The sequence below is a fragment of the Lynx canadensis genome, chromosome A1 (assembly GCF_007474595.2).
Source record: "Lynx canadensis isolate LIC74 chromosome A1, mLynCan4.pri.v2, whole genome shotgun sequence".
Lineage (NCBI taxonomy): Eukaryota > Metazoa > Chordata > Mammalia > Carnivora > Felidae > Lynx > Lynx canadensis.
Genome location: NC_044303.2, coordinates 105,587,426 through 105,605,060, shown reverse-complemented (window position 1 = coordinate 105,605,060; position 17,635 = coordinate 105,587,426). Strand labels below are relative to the sequence as shown.

At 37.5% G+C, this 17,635-nt stretch overlaps 1 long non-coding RNA gene across 1 annotated transcript in view; it reads left to right on the top strand.

Annotated features, from left to right (window-relative positions):
- Window positions 1-17,635, top strand: part of LOC116738013 — a 53,725-nt gene that overhangs the window by 12,961 nt on the left and 23,129 nt on the right. Inside the window, exons 2-3 of the long non-coding RNA XR_004343490.1 lie at window positions 3,847-3,936; window positions 15,692-15,788. This is a non-coding gene — a long non-coding RNA (uncharacterized LOC116738013). The remainder of the gene's footprint in view (window positions 1-3,846; window positions 3,937-15,691; window positions 15,789-17,635) is intronic.

Sequence of the window (17,635 nt, the reverse complement as noted above, 5' to 3'; positions counted from 1 at the left end):
ATGAATGAATGAAGGAATACTTGAAAGGAAGAACTAAAACTGTCATTGTTCATAGTCCGAATGCATGTGATTGTAGAGAAAATCCAAGAGGATCTACAGTTACAGTATTGGAAATAAAAGGTGAGCTTGGCAAGTTTGCTAGGTATACACTCAATATGCAAAAGTCAACCGCATTTCTATATACTGGTAAAAAATCAGAAAAAAATAATTTTTTAAATGTTACTACTTAAAACAGCATTAAAAAGAACCATGGATTAGATCTAACTAAAGATGTGCAAGCATACCATGCAGGAAACTTACCACATTTTATTAGAGACCTTAAAGAAGTCCTAAAGAAACAAGGCTATGTTTTGCCCATAAATTGGAAGACTACCATGTTATGAAGAAGATAATTATTCCTTAATTGGTCTATTGGTTCAGTATAATTCCAGTCTGAATCCTAACCAGCTTTGTTACATGGGATACTTAAGTGGGGATCAGCACAAGTGACAAGGTGATTCTAAAATAACATATGGAAGTGCAAAAGGTTAAGAATAGTCAAAATACACATAAAGAACAAGGTGGAAGAACCTATCTGAATAGCTTTTTGACTTATTAGGAAGTTATTGTAATTAATCCTATGATGTATTGGCACAAAATAGACTTATAACATAGAAATCCCAAACACCCACACACACGTGCACATGATTTAGGAAAAAAAAAAAAAACCCGAAAAACATGTCCCTGCACTATAATGGAGGAAGGATCATCTCATTATATGGTACTTCACAAGTCAATTTCCACATGGAAAAGATAAATGATCCTTTCCTAACATTTTACACAGAAATCAACTCAGATGGATTTTACAGCCGTAACAATTCTTCCAGAAGATCACAAAGGAGAATATTTTTTTGAACTTACGGTAGGGAATGACTTTTTTCACATGACACAAAGAACGCTAATTGTAAAGTCAAATTAAGTCAAAATTAAGAGCTTCTGCTCATCAAAATACACCATTAAAAGAGTGAAAAGACAAACTGGGAGATCATATTTGCAACGCTTTTATTCAGGTACACAGAGAATCTCCCTTCAAATCACTATGAAAATGCCAAAACAACAAAATAGAAATTAGGCAAAAGGCTTGAACAAAGAGGTATCCAAATGGCCAGTAAACTACCAAGAAATAGTTCATTTCATTAGTCATTGTGTTAATGTTCATTAAAATCAAAGTGAAATTCCTACTCACCTACCTAGATAGGCACACTTAAGAAGGCAGCTAATGTCAGCACCTGGGTGGCTCAGTCGCTTAAGCATCTGACTTTGACTCAGGCCATGACCTCACAGTTTGTGAGTTTGAGTCCCATGTTGGGCTTTGTACTGATAGCTTGGAGCCTGGAACCTGCTTCTGATTCTGGGTCTCCCTCTATCTCTCTGCCCTTCCTCTGCTCGTGCACTCTTTCTTTCTCTCTCTCTCTGTCTCTCTTTCTTCAAAAATAAACATTAAGAAGGCAGCTGTCAAGTCTTAATGAGGATATAGAGCAAAAGGAACTCCTTTCCATTGCTAGAAGGAATCTAGATTATTATACCCACTTTGGAAACCAGGTTGACAGTATTTTTCCAAGTTGACCATGATTATATTCGATACTCTGTGATTCTCCTGCTAGGTATGTGCCCAACAGACATGCTTGCCCAAGTGTATGAAGAGATACGTACAAGCATGTCCACAGCAGCATTATTCACAGTAGCCAAAAAGTGGAAACAATTCACATGTTTATCAATAGACTGAATAAATAACTTGTTACATATTCATAGAATAAGATATTATACAACAATGAAAATGAATTAGCTACAGCTATGTGCAAGAACGTTGATGGATCTCACAAATGTAATGTTGAAAGAAGTCAAACACAAACACTTTGTAGTTCCCATCATATAAAAAATCAAAAACAGGCAAAATTTTGTGTTTTAGACATCTACACTGAGGTGGTAAGCCTATAAGGAAACATAAGGAACGGATTACCACAAAAGTCAGAGAACACTGGTTACCTTCAATGGGTGTATAAGAATTAATGATGAGACGATAGTACAAAAGAGCATCTGGGTTGCTAGTAAAATTCTATTTCTTGAATTGGGAAGTGGTTACACACAGTGTTTTGTATACTTTTCTGTATATGTTATATTTCACACACACACACACACACACACACACACAAATTTTAAACCCATGGTTAGAAGAACAGGAATTGGGAAGGGGTGAGCTATTCTATAACTTCAAAAATTGGTTCTGGTGTTATAAATATGTTAAATGATTATTATACTTTTCAGGATGCTTTTGGTTACAAGCAATAGAAAACCAAAGCATAAGAGACAAAAACTGAGAACAAACTGAGGGTTGATGGGGGGTAGGAGGGAGGGGAGGGTGGGTGATGGGTATTGAGAAGGGCACCTTTTGGGATGAGCACTGGGTGTTGTATGGAAACCAATTTGACAATAAATTCCATATTAAAAAGAAGAAAACCAACTAAAAATGGAATTAAATAGCCTAAGCTAGTACTATAGAACTTCTAGTAGACACTAGTGATAGAGCCAGGGGCTCAATGTCAGTCATCTGTCACCAGCCAACACATATCATAAATAAATATTTATTGAATGAAAATCTGAACTGTTTCTCAATCTTTAGATTCTCTTTCTCTTTGTATGTTAAGTTAGAATCAATTCTCTCCTATTCGTGAAAAATTTCTCCATGTGGTAGTAAAGATACCATAAGTCATTCCTGACATTGTCCTTATAGCTTACAGTCAGAAAAGAAGACTTCCTTCTGAAAGGAATGGAGTATGCCACCCTAAAATATGCCAATCTGGCATATGGATTATTTTAAGCTGAAAGCAATGGAGATAAGTCAGACAAAGAAGAACTCTCTGGTTTCCCCCTCTCTACTTGGGAAGGGCAGAACAATTCTTAGTCACCAGAGATAATTCTAGACTGTTACCTGCCCAGAGATGGCAACAGAAGAATCTATATAACAAACCTTACTAACTAGCCTTTATCTTCTTAGTTTCCCCGATGTGTTTACCTTCCCACAGTTTGCGACCCTTGCAAGCCTAAAACCCTTTTCCTTTGTCTTGTCACTTCTCTAGAAATTTAGTTTTCTTTTGTTAAGATGCAGTATAAGCCCAGTTTCTACCCACTCGTTTGAGTTATTCACCACTGAGCTGTGTGCAACACATACATTAATGAACTTCTGGATTTTTTTTCTTGTTACCCTGTCTCTTGTCAGTCTAATTTGTAAGACCCCGGCTATTGAACCTAAGACAGGTACCGGAAAAACACTTTTTTATCCATTCCCATTGACTGGTGGAAACTTCTCAGGGAGGGCTCCCCTATGCTCTGGATTACTCTGAACTGAGTCATGTGCACACCACTAGATCTGGATCTGGGTGGGTAGGGGTAGAGTCAGCCTTCCAGGACCCTAAGAGATGGGTGAACAACTGCGTCATGAAATCCTTTTCATTTTGACCATCTGGGTCTGTAACAGTGCTGTTCAACTCAGGCTGCTGGCTAGAATCACCTGGTAAGCTTTTTCAAAACACTGACATAGAGATTCTACTGTAGACCAATTAAACCAGAATTTTTTGGATGTGTGTGCAGTAAGGGGGAAGACATTGATAGAATTTTCTAAGCTTTCCAGATGATTTTAATGTGGTACTTCATGCTGTGAAACATGGGATTATTGTATGAATCACTGAGGTAACATTTAAGGCAAAAAAAAAAACAGCAAAAATTTTTATAGATATTAATCTGTTGTCTCAGGTGAGTGCTACAGTTATCTGATATAAAAATTACTTTTATTTTTTTTTTAATTCATAGGTCATCCTAACCTGTGATTCCAATTAAAGATTTTTAAAAAAGAGAAGAGTTCAGCCCTTCAAGTATTGGTTTGCACTCCTTAAGCCTGAGGTAAATATAACACCTTTATAAGCTCTTGATCAACAAGATGTTCAAAGTTAGGTTAGCTATATTAGCACATGAAAAAGTCAAGTGGTTCACACCCTGCTTTAAACCTACAGGAAATGAACTCATGAGCATCTCCTGAGAAAGAGGAGAGAAATTGGTACACACCATTTCCTCAGCAATATAGGTGATAGATTGTTCCCTGAAGGGAATTATTTGAGAAATACATGGTTTCCTTACTATCCTGTTTTATCATTGGTTATAACTGCATTTTAAATGCTCTCTCTTTTTCAAAAGCCAAAGCTACTCTTCTGGAAATACAAGGGATTGGACTGTAATAATTTATCCAAGACTATTATTTGATAGTTTCATAAACCTAATTTGAAAAAGGGCAGCAACTATTTCTGAGTTCTAATATCATACTGGTAGGGAGATTCTAATATTGTACTAACAGATGCTAACAGATGCTAATATTGTGCTAGTCCAACATGTCTATGCCTACGTTTTGTGAGTGGTAATGACGGTTCTCTCTGTTAATGTTAAAATAATTATACTTTTGTAAGCAGCAGCATGGCACAGTGAACAGTAGCTTTTAGTATCAGGTATACCTGGAATTAAATTCTGTCTGCTTTTTCTCAACTGTATGGCCTTGGGCGGATTAAGTTCTTAGTGTCTCAGTATTCTCTACTGTAAAATAAGAATAGAACCCATCATAAGGTTTAGAAATGACAATTAACATCCTTCTCCCATTTGGCTTCAGAATTTAAAAAAAATTTACAAGTTAAAAATGAGTAATGTGTTCTTCTTACACAAGAAAAGAAAACATTGCAGAAAGAATTTAGACCTTGATGAACCTACTCCTTCCCATCTTGCCAACAGTGCCAGTAACATCAGTCAGGTACATAATGAGAGACTGAAAACGCCAACAAAGAAGGGCCAGGCTGTATCTGTCAAAAGAACTCTGACACAAATCCTCTGCAGCAAGCAGGCTCATGAGCCAAGCCACAAACTGTGTAGCAACTGGTCCGGAAGTCTCAGAGCTTGATCAATGACTGTCAGCTTCCAACTCAGGAGCAACCAGAGAAAGCCAACTATGCTCTCCCAACCAATCACATGGAACACTTGACTTCTAGTTAGCCTGTCTCTAGCATCCCATTCCAGTGATTGCCAATCACAGCATACCTGAAGCTTTCTTCCTCTCTTTTTTCCCCTATAACCCTCCCTTCCACCACTCTTCACCCACTGCGTGTCTTTGAGTCTCTGCCAAACATCAGTGATGGTGGCTGACTTCCTTGCTCCAGCAAGTCCTCACTAGGTAGCCTCTGAATTTTCCCCTTTGGTGGTCTTTGTAGACTGCCACAATATCCTTCTAGCTCTTTTGCTTTGTATTTACAGATGGATATTTCTGTGTACCCTTAGGAAATATATACCACTTTGAGGATTTTGAAAAACAAAAATAATGTCATTTGGTTCTGTAACTTGACTTAAAAAAAAATCCTGGAAATCTATCCCTATTAGTTAATCCTAATCGTTTTCAGTGAAGGGAGGTAGTAATATTTATCCTGCCTTCTTGTAGCACAGTTAGCTCTCCGGTGCCAACTACTTTGGTGTTTTGCAGGTGGTTTCCTTTCCTGTGTCGATCACAAGGGACTTTGTTTCCATCTTCACCCCCCTGTCCTACCTCCCTTCCTCCTCTGCAGGCTTTACTCCCCCTTTAATCTTGGAGCTGCAGTTGATTCTCCATGACCCTGGCTGGCTGCCGTCCCTCATGGCTGCTAGCAACAGCTGTTCTAAGGCCTTTTCTTCAGCATAGCAGGGCTGGGCATGTCCAGGGGTTAAGAGACATTGGTCTCTGGCTGGTGTAGGTCCTGTGTATTGTCTGCTCAACTTCCTCATTACTGCCATGTGACAAATGCAAGTCTTAGTCATGCTAGATTCTTTCACCTTGAGTCAATTTTCCAATTGTATGTAAGGAATTTTTTCTAATGGTTAAACATAAGCAACCTTAGAAACCAGTTTGTGAAGGAAGTAAAATTAAATGCTTCATTTATCTTTGCTTTTACCAAATAATTTGGGTAAACCTTGCAGTCATCCAAATAACATCCTTCCCAGTGAATGCCAAAGCATTCAGAATTAAGACAGTAATGGTGGGGTCTTGGAAGAATTGCTTGAAAGAGATGACAGTTCACATGGGCTGGGAGGGCCTTTAGATCCACTATAAACAACTTAATGAATTTTACTAGTGTAAAATTAATAGCCTTGTATTTGAATCTTGGCTCTTCAGGTTCAGTGAATTTGGGCAAATTTCCTATTTTCTCTGTTTTCTCACATCTACAATGAAGTTGAGATTTACTTGCATCCTTTAGTTCATCAGAGGAAAAATTTTCCTCTACGTACAGTCTTGTGTTCATTAGCTGGGGACATGTGAATTAAACTGAAAAAAGTCAGATTAGCAAGAGAAAAGTCCTCTCTTACTCACCTTTGTCGTAGGAGCAAAGAGAAAAATGTTACTCTCCAAACAGCTAAAGACAGGGGTTTATATGCCTAACTTAAGAAGGGGAAAGGAGGAGGGACAAAAGGCTTCTATGGAAAGAACAGATGGGTTTCTAGAGGAACAAATGGGAGATAAGAAAGTCTGTGCTAATGTTTGTTGGTGCAGATGCACGTTCTCTTCTCTGTCCTTTTTCTGGCCAGTAAAACTCCTATGAGAAGGGATTTATGGCATCCTCGCTCCCAGAAGTTTCTGCCTTCAGTTAGATAAGCTCCAAAAAGCCTTCTTCCTGTATCTGTTAAATCTCAAATGTCTTTGGTTTAAAATCATCTTCATACCAGCTCTGTGAGTCTGAGTAGATCCCCACAGGTTGCTGTGAGAATAATCAGGGTAAATTCGGTGAAGCTCTTAGCACAGCATTCCAAAAACAACCTTGTGATTATTATTGATATTTGAAAATTAGTCTTTCTGCCTTGCCACCAGTAGCACATGGGAAATTATGGTGATTTTTAGTACAAACGTAAACCCTTTTCATAGATCTCAGCAAGTTTGCTTAATTTCTGCATCAGCATTTTTTGTATTCAGTTGCTGATTCGTCACTTTTTGCTCATATTCGACCTAACTCTTCTGAATCAATTTCTTACTGAGCATTAAGCTTGCCTTAGAATCCATTGCAATTGTCCTAAATAATTTGGGTGGCTCAAGAAAACAAACATCTTTCATGATTCTATTTTTCCTAATTTCTTCCTGACATCCCATGGATATTCTGGGATGTCACTCATGGTGGTTTTGTTTGGGTTCAGTTTCTTTTGTCTATGTTGTTGTTGTTGTTGTTGTTGTTGTTGTTGCTGTTTTTTTATTTATATCCTCTTCTTCTCATTTGACTTCTTGCTCCTCAGAAGAGAAACAGAAAAGTGATATCTTTGCTTTTGTAATCCGCTCATGTCATCAGTTGTTTATAAATGCTAAGCATTTATAGGGCCACTATGGGTTAGTGGGAAAAATACATCTTACCAATAGATATCATCTCTTTTGCCATTTGATAATGTCATGGACTTTTACACAAGTTCACTGAAGCTGGAGTGAACAAAATCCTAATGCATTTAAGATAGGTCAGAAGATTTGCATATGAGCAATATTGCTTGCAGGAGATAAGTAACTTCTCTTCAAATTGGCTTAAAACATATAATTTGCCAAAGTTATCTTCTGTTGCCTAAATTCCCCAGATAAATATTTGGTTTACTTTGCTTGGGAAAGCATTACTCATAATAAAAATATCTTAGTTGTTCTATATACAAATGCAATGGAGTATAAACATGCATATTAATTCACAACTTTAAATTGGCCATTGCTATTTTATTGGTCAATAAACGTTTTATTTATTATAATATTAAACAATTGTTATAAATATATTAATAGAATTGTTTACTAATTTCTAAAAATATATCCTGTATCTTGCTTATGAAAATGCATTTATAGAACCCTTGAGTTGGTCATTTGACATGGAACATTATTCCTTTTGTGTTCAGCATTGCCAAGAGAAAACTAGTGCCATCTCTGAAAAGGTAGTAAGTTTACATTTGTTGTACCACTAGGGGAAGTAAATTCTAGAGCTAAGAATGCTTCACTGATTCTACAGTTGACCTGAGGAAAATAAGGCCAATATCCATCCATTTAGTTGAGAAAATAGCCTGGCAAAATACGTAAGAAAGAACTAGTTAGACAGCCTTGGGAAATAAGATTATTAACAAATAATTTCAATATATTCAATTAGACAAACCACTAAGTCATTTTAAAACCAGTTACATGGGTGCCTGGGTGGCTTAGTCGGTTAAACATCCAACCCTTGATTTTGGCTCAGGTCATGACCTCACAGTTGTGACATCAAACCCCATACTAGGCTCCATCCTGAGTGAGGAGCCTACTTGGGATTCTCTGTCTCTTTCTCTCTCTCTGTCTCTCTCTCTTTCCCTCTTCACCTCTCCCCTGCCCACTCTCCCTCTGTCTAAAATAAAATAAAATAAAATAAAATAAAATAAAACCAGTTAAAATAAAACTGAAAAAAACAGTTAATAAAATTTTTTACATACTTGAGAATTATAATGCTGGTCATGAAATGTCAGAATGAACATTAGCTTTGACTTGGGCTTTGTGCATATGGAATGTGTGCCTGGCATCTGTCATAATACATGGAGTTCTAGAAGACCTCTTTCTTGGATTTTCTCTATCCTCCATGAAAGAAACTGAACCCTAAAATGTTACTTAAAATATTACCAACCCAATCAGAACATCATTTACAATAAAAAGACAATAGCTCAGGTCTACAACCATAATTACTTGGGTAATTCAGGAAAGGAACCACTAATTTTTCTAAATTGCCAAGATAATGGAGGGGATATGGAGTCAATTAGCTGAATTATTCTAGTGGTTAACTGCGCAATTCAAATAACTTGATAATTCTAACTTCACCCTTCATTATTTTGAGGCTTACTTTAAAAAGTGGCATTTGTTCCATTTTCAGATACATTGTTTAAAACAGAAATGCCTCTTATTGAAAACTACCACTAATTAGTGATTGAGGCAAAATAGCATATGTTTTCTCTGCCTGATGAGATCTTAAAGATCCTGATGATTATTTTTAATTATACTATTGTCTGTGTATCCCATAGCATCTTATTTTCTTCAGCTAACAGATGAATAGTCTGAAAACTAGTCCTTATACCTGAACAACTGGCCCTCTCAGGACTTGCTGGGACAAAGCTGAATCTTTACAAGACAGACAAATCAGAAAGTAGCATGACTTCTGAAAGACTGATGATCCATCATTTTAGTGTGGAGGGTTCCATAAAAAAGCTGCTCAACATGGGTTCTAGAAAAAGTAATGACCGGGCTTTGGAAGACAGACCAGAAGTAACATCTGGATGGGCTGCCTCTATATGATGATCCTCCCTCCTGACCTGCCATTCCAGGGAAGAGGTGATGCCAAGCCCCAGTAAAGGAATTGGGCACAGCTAAGTGAGATTTTTTACTTTTTTATGATATACTGGAGCAGAATAAGAAGCAGGACTAAGGCAGAAGTTCAGGGACAAATTAGTGCCAGGGACACAAGACCAAGGTTGAATTCTGTCATCAGAGACATCACATAACCACACAGAATTCCTGATTCTCCAGCTCCCCCAAACCTGTGTCTCTATACACACCCCCATTTCAATAACTGGTACCACTATCCATTGCCCCCTAAGTCTCCCATGTCAGACCTATTATTTCTTTGTTTGTCAAGTCAAAAGGTCTGCTTTCTTCTTTCATAATAAAACTTGATTACATATTAAAACTGTAGCCAAAATCAACATAAAAACTAGTTTAATTTCTTTAAGGGCAAAAAGAAGTTAGTTATACAAATGTGGGACCTACTTTCACCCTTTTCAAGATATTGGAAATATCTGCTTTATGTACTGAAGGTGCAAAGATGGGGAGGTGCAAAGGTACTCTTCCCCATGAATTGATTAGCACGTCCTTTAAGAAACAACAACAAAAAAAGATTTTATCTTTAAGTAATCTCTACACCCAATATGGGGCTCCAACTTACAACGTTGAGATCAAGAGTCATATGCTCTATTGAGTGAGCTAGCAAGGTACCCCTACCATGTCCCTTTTAATACTAAGTTTAAAAGGGAAAATATTCTGTATTAAAACAGTCTAATTGTTCAGATCCAGCATACAAATAACTGCTAGAAAACATTTTCTGAAGGAAAGTTTCATGTAATTCCCAAACAAAGGAAAAATAACGGGCTTTGTTCTGTTTCTTTTTGTTTGTTTGTTTGTTTGGTCTCCTGGTTTGTTTTTCCAATTACTTGAACTTCCTGGTAGAAATATTAAGATGATAATTTTATAGTTTAGTCACCTTTTTATCATGTATGAAAAATGAGTCGCTGATATGATAAATCAATCTTCACCTTACTCTGGTTGAGTTGGGATGAAAGAGTGTTAAGAATTTGACACCATCACCACATGTGCTCCAAATGATACCACATTCCTGACTTTCAACAACCACATCAGTATATATTTTGTTGCCTATACCACCAAATTCCATTCCTAATTAAACACCAAAGCTTATCATCTTCTGGTGAACATAGAGAGACTCTATTCAAGGTTGGTGAACATCCTTTATGATCACCAAAGAGTTAATGCGACTGAACACTCTAAATCTCTTTAACAGCAGACACCAAGGAGTAGAGTTTATTCATATATTTTGTTTTGGTTTGGGTCTTAATGAGACTCAGGAACTGCTGCTGTGAACCTTTTTTTAGCATATAATATGTGTTAGTTCTTGGGGTAGATACCATAAAGAATAAGACATAATCTCAGTACCTGGAAAATGTAGAGTCTACTTGAATAGAGATTTTTTTTTAAATTTTTCTAACCTCTGATTTGTTCCCATGAAAGTGTTCAGTGGATTCCACCAAAGAAACAATAAAGACATCCATCAGAGGTTAGCAGTATCTTTGAGTGATTGAGTGTTAGCAGGTACTTTTATGTTTCTGAGATTTTGTTTGTTTTGCAAGAGTGTATTTGGTATTTTGTAAGCAGAAATATAGGCACCAGTTTTTAAAGTGACGAACAAGATCTTATAGTGCTTTTTCACAATAGCGTGCTCAAGGAACATTTGTTAAGTGAATGAGTACATTTTTCAAATTCTCAAACTTCCCTCATTTAAAAACATTAAGGCCATTTATTTTGGGTCAAAAGAACTCCCCAAATTTCCACTAGAGTAGATAATTCTATTAACTTTATCTTCAACTTTTGAAAACCACTAACCAGTAAATAAAGAGCTCAATAAATTTTTGTGGATGTTATATTGTACCCAAAGGATAAAGAAGGGGAGTTTGTTTTACGTCTACTCTTTTTTAGAACATTCTATAAACAAACACCATTGTGTAGGACATAGGCATAGTTTGAGTATCATCACCACTTGAACTGAATACACAACTGCCAACTTCTTCCAGCCCATCTTGATAGAATAGAGAAGAGTATGTAAAAAATGTCTTCCTAGGTTGTGGGATGTAAAGATAAGTAAATGTTATGAAAACCAACCTTAAGTCACTTGAACAATTTGACTTTGATCCAGAGGTGAAAGATTTCAAAACATAGTCTGGAAGTTCAGGTTAGTTGACTGGACTGTGAGAGGTAATGACTCCAGTGTTTCAACTTTAGACAGTCTACTCATTTTCTTTATTTCTTTAGCAAGGGACTGCGTAGTAAACTGGTCAGACTTTGTACCTAGATGTGCCATAGTCTTAAGGAAATCAGGTAATAAGAACACAGCAGTATCACAAGAAAACAATTCAAAGCACAAGGTTTAATAGTAGTTGGTGGGGAGCGTTTTCACATTACTGGGGACAGAGCCAGAGGGGTGATAGTAGTTGTGGGTCAAAATCTCTATTGAATTGATTTATGCCACTAAGACATTTAGAATTGCATTAAAAAGATAAGAGACATACATAGCAAATCAAGTAACATGCCTTTTATAAGGTACCCAGTACTCTTTGCCCATGTCTTACAGATACAGCTAGACAAAACTAACATAAGCTCAAAATAGTTACATACCACTTCTGGCCCGGAGTTTCTCTAATGTCATGGTGAAGGCCAGCAGAACTGCACACACTTATGCATGTATAGTCTGAAAGTGCAGGGCAATTATTGCCGGTAGAGCCATTTTTTAATCAAAGAGGGACAGGAACTTATACGTCAATATTTCCTCAGGGATTTTCAAAGATGCATTTCACAAGGTCATTAGAACATCTTGGTGAAAACCAATATCAGTTACCCATAGTGGTGGCCAACTCAATAAGGTATCTTTGAACTGATTCCCCTTCCTTCTATGTCCCACTCGCCCAGACTCTCAACCACGGTTTTTGAGATCACTGCCCACCCATATGGAAACCTATGTCTTACCTCTCCTTTTGAGACACCCAATGTCAGGCATGAGGCAGGGAGAAATCAACATGATAATAAGACCATTACCTATGAAAGGTAATTGCAAAGAAAAATCAAGAGATGGATTTCAGAAATTCTATGAAAGAATTGACAGAACTTAGTAATAAAGCAATGAAGAATGAGAATAGTCATCTTGGTGGACAAGATGGTGGGTCCTAATCTAGATAAGGCCATAACTTAATGGTATTGACCAGCGGGCCATGGGAGCTAAGCTTTAGGAATCAAGTGAGAGTTGAAATTTTGCCAGTGAATGAGTTCTTTAAAAGAAGACTTTATGAAGAGGTGACCAGTTGGGTGATAGACTGAATTTCAGGTAATTATCAGATTTCAGGGGCAAACAAGAAAAAGAACTGGCAGACACTGGGCACCCAGGAAACAATAGAGTTTAGTGTTATGTGTGATGGTGGGTGAGCGGAGAGAACATGCAGTTCAATTCCATCATCAAGTCAGAGACCAGACTGAAGAAGCTTAAGGTGGAAATAGCTTGTATGCAGTAATATGCAGTAAAAAGATGGAGACAGTCGTGTCAATGGCTTACGGTACAGATAATGTATGTGGAGATAGTTCACTGATGACATGTTGCTGCACATGAACTGAAGGAGAGAAGTTTGATGTTTGTAGATCCAAATAAAGTAATTTTTTCTAGGATTTTAAAGATGGAAAAAAGGGTAGTGGAGCTAACTTCCGCATGAAAAAAAATCCTAAGCTTATTTTATTTTTAAATGAGCTTTATTGCATAAGAGACTCTTAAAAACTGAGAACAAACTTGAGGGTTGATGGGGGGTGGGAGGGAGGGGAGGGTAGGTAATGGGTATTGAAGAGGGCATCTTTTGGGATGAGCACTGGGTGTTGTATGGAAACCAATCTGACAATAAATTTCATATATTAAAAAAAAATGAGCTTTATTGAAATCAGTTATTAATTACATAGAAATTCTGAGATTTATCTTGGTATCAGACTTTTATGCCCTTTTCTTCTCAAGAAAAATCATTAAAAAAAAAAGATGAATGCTCATAAGCATTTTCTCTAAGATGTTGGTCTACAGAATGGCATTATTGAAAAGTACTTCTCTTCCAGAAAATATTGGAAGAATTCCACTTGAATAAATATGGCATAGTTCAGTGCCTACTTTTGCATACCCATATTTGTGTTAAGCTAATCCTAGTTTCCAAAAAAAGGTTTTTGTGCTGTTGAAAAGCATTTCTGAAATACTGCCAACCCCATCTTGTGATTGAAGTTCTTTGGTATAACACAGGTTAGAAGGGGTGAGATGCCAAGCAGGTATTTAGAGAGTTTGATTTTAATGTTTTATATTTGAATGAGTCATGGTTTAGATAATCTGTTTTTGCAAAACATGTTTTCAATATGCAATCTGATCATTTTCTACTTTTTCATTGAATATCTTCTTTTTTATCCTTCCTAACGATCTGCTTTAAATATAAATAACAGTTAATCACAGTGTGCTTAGTTCAGCATACATCATCCTTCCAGGTTATGTTTGTTATCTGTTGAACTTACTCTTTGGATCAAACATTTACTGAATGAGTGAGATTTCAGACAGGGGCTAATTGCCCACAAAGAGTAAGTGAGCCTTACAAACCACATATTGTTTATCCAATGAGTTTTTATAAGCCTGTTGTTTATCTATACAGTATAACCGTGATAGTCAAGCTATAATTCATTTGCAGGAGTGTCTGTTTTTTGTTTCATATTTTCATGATCATTGTATTATCTTTTAATTGATATTAAGCTACTGCTGGGTTCTCTCTTTTTTAACTTTTACAGCTTTTGGTTTTACTTATTCAACTTGTAAACTGACAAACATTCTATGTATTATTTTTTAAATTTTTTTTTTTTCAACGTTTATTTATTTTTGGGACAGAGAGAGACAGAGCATGAACGGGGGAGGGGCAGAGAGAGAAGGAGACACAGAATCGGAAACAGGCTCCAGGCTCTGAGCCATCAGCCCAGAGCCCGACGCGGGGCTCGAACTCACGGACCGCGAGATCGTGACCTGGCTGAAGTCGGACGCTTAACCGACTGCGCCACCCAGGCGCCCCTATGTATTATTTTTTAGAAACCTTTTTAATGTTTATTTATTTTGGGGGGGGAGGGGCAGAGAGAGAGAGAGAGAGTGAAACACAGAAGCCAAAGTAAGCTCCAGGCTCTGAGCTGTCAGCATAGCTGTCAATGCGGGCCTCGAACTCACCAACAGTGAGACCATGACCTGAGCTGAAGTCGGACACTTAACCAACTGAGCCACCCAGGAGCCCCTGTTCTATGTTATTTTAATTTTACTCTTGGTATGAAACTTTATTTGTTTTTAATGCAGAAGAAGTGTAAGTTCCTTCCTGATAATGAGATTTTTTTAAAATAAAGAGGATAATAAAAATGTTTACAATCTCACCAGAGAGAACCACTACTGACATTATTGTTTACATGATGCCATAATTTTTTGTATACCTATATATGAAAAATTAAAAACAAAATGTGAGGGGTGCCTGGGTAGATCAGTCAGTTGAGCGTCCGACTTTGGCTCAGGTCATGATCTCATGGTTTGTGAGTTCGAGCCCTGCGTCGGCTCTGTGCTAACAGGTCAGAGCCTGGAGCCTCCTGCAGATTCTGTGTCTCCCTCTCTCTCTGCCCCTCCTCTGTTCTCACTCTGTCTCTCTCTGTCTCCCTCAAAAATAAATGAACATTAAAAATTAAAAAAAAAACGTGATCATATAGAACATAACCTTCCCAAACTTGCTTTTTTCATTAACATGTATTATAAACATGTAATCCTACCCTAATATTGCCATACAGCTTGATTTGTATTGGGTACATAATACTTGTACTAATCTCTTTCTGTTAAATATTTAGTATTCTCAATGGTGTGGTCAATAACTGTTTAGTTAAATCTTTCCTGATTTCCTTAATTAATCCTTAGAATATATCACTAAATTATTTCTGTGTTAGAACTCTCATTTTTAAGAAACGCATATGAGTTTAACAACAACAAAAAGAGATATATGAGAAGTACCTAGGAGTATCCTGAGGACCTTAAGGACAGGGAAGTTGCTGGAAACATTCTTTGGACTCCTATGTATACTGGTCTCTAAATTTGTGATTCATTACCTCCTTCTCACCCAAAAGTCTCCCCCTGCTTCATATCACACGCATAAAAACAGAGCCACCCACAGCAACCATTTGTATGGCACAGGCCCAGCCATCCTGAGAAAAATGAAATCATTCCCATTCCTTTCTCATGGCTGCACCCATTCTCCATTTCAGATTTCCAGGATTAACAGATGTTCACCTTGGCCCCATCAACTGAGGCCAAGGGATGGTGCTTGACGAACACGGTTGCCCGGAGCCACTCGATAGCCATGTAAATGATGGGGAGGCAGTCTATGAATACCATCATACTCTTACCACTCATCGTACACGTTTTTATGTAAAGATATTTATTGCAACAAATTGGCACAGTTAAACCAGTGAAAGAAAGGAAATTCTTTTTTTTTTCTCTTTCTTTCATACGAATAGTTTTTTTCTAACACTGAGTTCATTTCATCTGACAGTGGGCAACAACACCTTCACATGTTTTTGAGGTATGCATCTACAAAGAAGATACCATCCTCTATGAGCACTCCAGTTTGATTCAACTGGAATGTTACCTATTGTCAACTCTTAATAAGAATAAGAAAATTCCATCGTGGAAAAGATTTTAAAACTTGTTAGCTGTTCTCTTTTAGACTTAACATACGTAAAATCACATTTCTCGCATAATGCATTTTGTGGTTATTATAAGAAAAGCACATCTAGTATTTAAGGACAGAACATTAATATTTATAGAGAAAAACCATGACCAACTTAAAGTAAGTCTAAATTTTTCTCTGGACTTTGATTATGCAGCTAGAAGTATATTTCCACAAGAGAGTAGAATCTTCCAGTCAAACGTGTTGAAAACTTTTGGGGAGAAAGGAATTAATAGGATGAAAAGCCTAAGGCAAACTAGGTATTATAGAATTGTATCAGTTCTATGTTTTCTAGAAAAGCCCATAATGTTATGTAAGTCTGGGATCTCTACATTTTCTTCAGTTGCCTTAGTCGCTACTGTATTAGTTATCTATTGCTGCATAACAAATTACCCCCAAATTTAGTAGTTTAAAACAACCAACATTTATTATTGCACACAGTTTCTGAGAGTCAGGAACCAGGAGGAGCTTCGCTGGCTGGTTCTGGCTCAGGGTCTCTTATGGAATTGCAGTTAAACTGTCAGCTGGGGCTGTAGTCCTCTGAAGGCTTGACCTAATTAAGGGATCCGCTTCTAAGCTCACTTGTGTGGCTATTAGCGGGAGGCCTCACTACATGGGCGTCTCCCTAGGTCTGCTCATGACCTGCCAGCTTATTTACCCTGGAGCAAACCATCTAAGAGATAAAGAGTTGGTGGGCAGGGGGACATAGAAGCAATGCTGTCTTGTATGACAGCCTCAAAATTGACAATCCAGGGGTGCCTGGGTGGTTCAGTCGGTAGAGCATGCAGTTCTTGATCTCAGGGTTGTAAGTTCAAGCCCCACTTTGGGTGCAGAGATTACTTAAAAATAAGATCTTTAAAAAACAAAACAAACAAAAGTGACAATCCATCACTTCTGCCATATGCTGTGGCACACAGAACCTTCTACCATGAGGGCAGAGAGGGGTGTGGGGTGGGATATGTAGTGTAGGGATACCAGGAGGTAGGAATCACTGGGCCTCATCTTGGAGGTTGACGACTGCATATACCGTTCTCAGGTCATAAAATTCCCTTTATAATTTGATTTATATTTACATTTCTAGAATTTTGATTCCCTTCTATATTTTTTCTGTGTACTCAAAATAATGTTACAAATCAATTGTAATTCTACAGTTTGCATGTAGATGTTTCTAACATGGATTGCCTGGGTGGCTCAGTCAGTTGAGTATCTGATTTCCACTCAGGTCATGATCTCACGGTTCATGGCTTCGAGCCCTTGCATTGGACTATGTGCTGACAGCTCAGAGCCTGGAGCCTGCTCCAGATTCTGTCTCTCTCTCTCTCTCTCTCTCTCTCTCCCCTCCCCCAGTCACGCTCTGTCTCTCTCCTTCTCAAAAATAAATAAACATAAAAAAAAAAAGTTTCTAACATTTAGTGGTTGGGGTTTAGCCGTTTCTTATATTTTTACCAATGCTCCATATCCTAAATTATACATATTATGC